Source organism: Raphanus sativus, unplaced genomic scaffold, assembly GCF_000801105.2.
Source record: "Raphanus sativus cultivar WK10039 unplaced genomic scaffold, ASM80110v3 Scaffold0055, whole genome shotgun sequence".
NCBI lineage: Eukaryota > Viridiplantae > Streptophyta > Magnoliopsida > Brassicales > Brassicaceae > Raphanus > Raphanus sativus.
Window position 1 is genome coordinate 40001 of NW_026615378.1, and position 5000 is coordinate 45000.

The window sequence follows — 5000 nt, forward strand, 5'->3', positions numbered from 1 at the left end:
AAGGTTCCAACACTCCGTCCAGCTGAGTTGAGCTGAGTGACAGTTGCCTGAGCTGAGTGAGCTACTCCTCCAGCTCCTGTGAGCTGCCCAAGACTGTTTGAGCTCCCTACCAGCTTCACCGAGCTGATTGAGCTGCTTCCGGTCCATGTCCAGCTTCCGGATCACTCGTCCAGCTACCATTTCCTTCTTTTCTTCTTATTCTGGTCAAGTCTCAGCTTCCTGATGCACTTAACCCCTAGATTAGACCATGATACGCTTGCCTTTAGGTCTTTTCAACCTGGCCAGCCCAACTCCCCGCACCATGGCCTGTCCGGATGCCTTAGTTAGAACTTGGGACATGACAAGTCTCCCCCACTTGGAAGGAACTCGTCCCCGAGTTCATGTTGGATGATTCTCCAACCACATACTGACTATACCACTCAGGATACTCAGCTTTCATTCTTGCTTCTGTTTCCCAAGTGATAATGTCTTTGCCATTGGATTCCCATACAATCTTTAGCATAGGAACTGTCTTCTTTCTCATTGCCTTTTCCATCCGATCAATGATTCGAACCGGCCTTGTCTCTAAGGTGAGGTTCTTACCAAGATCTTTTGGAATTTCAGGCAAGACAATGTCTTGATCCGTTAGGCACTTCCTTAGTTGAGACACATGGAATACATTGTGGTATGCATCCATTTCAGATGGCAAATCCAGTTTGTACGCCACTGCCCCAACTCTTTCAAGTATCCTAAATGGACCTAAGAACCTTGGGTCTAGTTTCCTTCTCCCAGAAACTCTTGCCCTACCTTTGAAGGTAATCATCTTGAGATAGATTAGATCACCAACCTCAAACTCAAGATGTTTTCTTCTCTTGTCAGCATAACTCTTTTGGCGGTCTTGAGCTTCTTTCATCTTCTCCTTGACCAATTTGATCTTTTCTGTGGTCTCTTCCACAATCTCAGGACCTATCATGCTGCGCTCCCCCACTTGGGTCCAGCATAAAGGTGTCCTGCAAGGCCGCCCATATAATGCTTCATAAGGTGACATACCTATGCTGGTGTGAAAGCTGTTGTTGTAAGCAAACTCCACCAGTGGTAAGTGCTTCTCCCATGAATCACCCCAATCCAGAACACATGCCCTTAGCATATCTTCCAATGTCTGGATGGTCCTTTCTGACTGACCATCCGTTTGAGGATGATAGGATGTGCTCATATTCACCCTTGTTCCTAAGGCCTTTTGAAAGGCTCTCCAGAAATAAGAAGTGAACCTAGGGTCTCTGTCTGAGACTATACTAGCCGGCACTCCATGCAGCCTCACAATGTGATCTATGTAGATCTTTACAATCTCATCCACTCCATCACCTTTCTTGATGGGCAAAAAGTGTGCAGATTTGGTCAGGCGATCAACAATCACCCATACTGCATCCTTTTTGTTTCTGGTTGTGGGAAATCCAGTCACAAAGTCCATTGTGATGTGATCCCACTTCCATTCTGGTATGGGAAGGTTTTGTAGTAAACCACTTGGAACCTGATGTTCAGCCTTGACCAATTGACAAGTAGGACACTTGGCCACCCACTCGGCAATGTCAGCCTTCATCCGGATCCAATGGTAGTACCTTTTGATGTCTTTGTACATCTTGTTTAGTCCCGGGTGTACTGAGAACTTAGACTTATGAGCTTGACTCATAATCTCTTCCTTTAGTCCCCGGTCACCAGGTACACTAACCCTCCCATGTACCAAAATGGTACCATTACTTGTGACTTGATACTCAGTCTTGTCATTCTTTGCAACCTTTTGCAAGTTCTCATCCAAGCTTTGTGCTTGTTGTATTCTGGTAAGTAGATCGGCCTGGTTCACAGCCTCTAAACCAAAGGCTCATCCTCACTTGCCATGGTGTCTAGATGTAGTGACCGAACCATCCCTTCCAGGATCTCTGCTTCCTTCTCAGCTGATACCTCAGCCCTACGCCTGCTTAAAGCATCTGCCACTAGATTGGCCTTGCCTGGGTGATAGGCAATGTCCAAATCATAGTCGGCCACAAACTCCATCCACCGCCTTTGTCTCAAATTCAACTCAGGTTGAGTGAAAATGTACTTCAGGCTCTTGTGGTCAGTGAGAATCTGGACTTTGGCACCATACAAATATGATCTCCATATCTTTAAGGCAAACACCACTGCGGCCATCTCTAGGTCGTGTGTTGGGTAGTTGCCCTCGTGCTTCCTGAGTTGCCTCGAGGCATATGCTATGACCTTCCCATTCTGTGTGAGCACACAGCCTAATCCAGTAATGGATGCATCCGTGTACACCACATAGGGTTGATCTTCCTCAGGTAACACCAAAACTGGTGCACTGGTCAGCATGTTCTTCAAGGCTTCAAAGCTCTTTTCACAAGCTTCTGACCAAATGAATCTGACATCCTTTCCAGTAAGTTGTGTCATAGGTTGTGCCACACTTGCAAACCCTTTGACATACTTTCTGTAGTATCCGGCCAAACCCAAGAAGCTTCTTACTTCTGTAGCATTCTTTGGTCTTGGCCACTCTTGTATACACTTGATCTTCTCCGGATCAACAGACACTCCTTCCTCAGACACCACATGTCCTAGGAAACCAATGCTCTTCTGCCAAAAGCTACACTTGCTTAGCTTGGCAAACAATTGTTGTTCTCTCAACCTTTCCAACACCAACCTGAGATGCCTCTCATGGTCTTCCCGGGTCTTAGAGTAAACTAGTATATCATCAATGAAGATGATTACAAATTCATCTAAGTACTCCCTGAAAATTCCATTCATCATCTTCATGAAGGCTGCTGGTGCATTAGTCAATCCGAATGGCATAACCACAAACTCATAGTGGCCATACCTAGTCCGGAAAGCTGTCTTCCTTACATCTTCTGATGCAATGGGGATTTGATGATAACCAGAAGCCAAATCAATCTTGGAGAACCATTTGGCTCCCTTTAGTTGATCTAGCAACTCATCAATCCGGGGCAATGGGTACTTATTCTTTATAGTCACCCTATTCAACCCCCTATAGTCTATGCACAACCTGAAGCTACCATCCTTCTTCTTGACAAAGAGGACTGGTGCACCCCAGGGTGATACACTTGGGCGTATGAACCCCTTTTCCAACAACTCTTCAAGTTGTTTCTTTAGCTCAGCCATCTCGGCTGGAGCCATGCGGTATGGGCTCTTTGACATTGGGGCCGTCCCTGGTTCCAGTTCTATTATGAATGGGTCTGACCTATCAGGGGGAATGCCCTGTAGCGACCTAAACACATCATCAAACTCACTGACCAGCGGTATCCCGTCCGGGCCACCATCCCCTACGACCTCCTTAGTGGTGATTGTGGCTATATAAGCTTCACAACCTTGTTCCAGCATCCTTGCCGCACGGACTGCTGATAACACTAAGCATCCAGAGGCCGGATTAATACCTTGGTACCTGATCGGGGGTCCACACCCACTCTCAAACTGCACCCTTCCTCGATGACAGTCTAAGGTGGCCCGATTCTTGCCAAGCCAGTCCATACCTAGGATCACCTCGTGATTCTTAAGGCGGACCACAATCAGATCCACCGGCATTGCCTTACTATGGATCATTACTGGGATGTCTTTGACTAGACCTAGTGGGTGCATCATTTGCCCACCGGCTGCACTCACCAAGCCAAGATCATCCCTAGTTCCCATTTGGAACATACCTTTTCCAATCATATCTGGACTCACAAAACTATGTGTAGCTCCAGTATCAAATAATACATGTGTTTCCACACCACCAATACATAAGGTCCCTACATAAGACCTTATCTAAGTATCTAGTCCATCCTAGATTCCATACCATGCCATTCTAATAAATTGAAAAATTTAAACAGAATGGGTTTTAGAATTATACCAGTGATCGCCTTGAAGGGTCCGGACTCATCCGCATCCCTTGAAAGCTCATAGACACGAGGTGCTGAAGTTTGGCCTTGCTTGTTGTCTGGCCGGTTGCTCTCCGTACGGCCCTTGCCTTGTCCAGTCTGCAACTGGGGACAATCCACACGGAAATGACCTTTCTTACCACATTGGTGACAAGTTCTGGCCTCACTGGTCGAGCCTTGCCCACGGTTCCTATCCGGACCAGGACAATCCCGAGCTGAGTGATCCATCTTGCCACAACGGGTACATGCTCCCATTGCCTTCCAGCACTCTCCTCCATGATGTTTGCCACACTTGGGACACTCTGGCCTACCACTTGAGGTTTTACCCACTTCAGCCGCATCCCTCTTTCTCTTCTTGTCACCACTCTGACCGGAAGACACCACCACACTCTTGAGCTTGTGCTTGTTCTCCTCAGCCAGATTGGTTTCCAGCATTGCCATCCTTTCCACCAACTCAGAGACTGTGTTGAAGGTACGGACTGAGCAATAAGTCTTAAGCTCAGGTCTCAAGCCCCTTATGAACCTGCGGACCTGAACCTTCTCATCCTCGAGTTCCTTACCCACATACCTCCTGAGCCGGTTGAACTCTTCCTCATACTCCCTTACTGACCGCTTGCCCTGAACCAAGTCCAGGAACTTAGCTTCCAAACGGTCCCATGCTTCTGCTGGAAAGTACTTGTGGTTGAACTCAACCTCAAAGTCAGAGAACTTCACAATGGAACCATTGGTGCGCTTGTCTAGGGACAGCCACCAGTTGTGTGCATCTCCCTCCAGGAAGTGCACTGCTATGTCTCTTTGGTACTCCTCAGGGCACCTTGTAGACCTGAAGTTCCTAGCCAATCGGTCCCTCCACTCATCTGCCTCCATGGGATCAGCACTTCCAGCAAAGTGTTTGGTTCCCAAACGGGTAATATGCTCAAGCACCTTCAGATAGTCAACCTTCTTGGTTGTTCCAACTGGTGGATCTAACTCAATAACCTCAGCAAGAGGCGCCACATATCCACCAGTCACACCAACACCAGGAGCTACCATTGGCGCTTGAGTAGTTTGACCCATGGAGGAATTCACAACTGGTGTGAACACTTGGGTCATAGCCAGCATCTG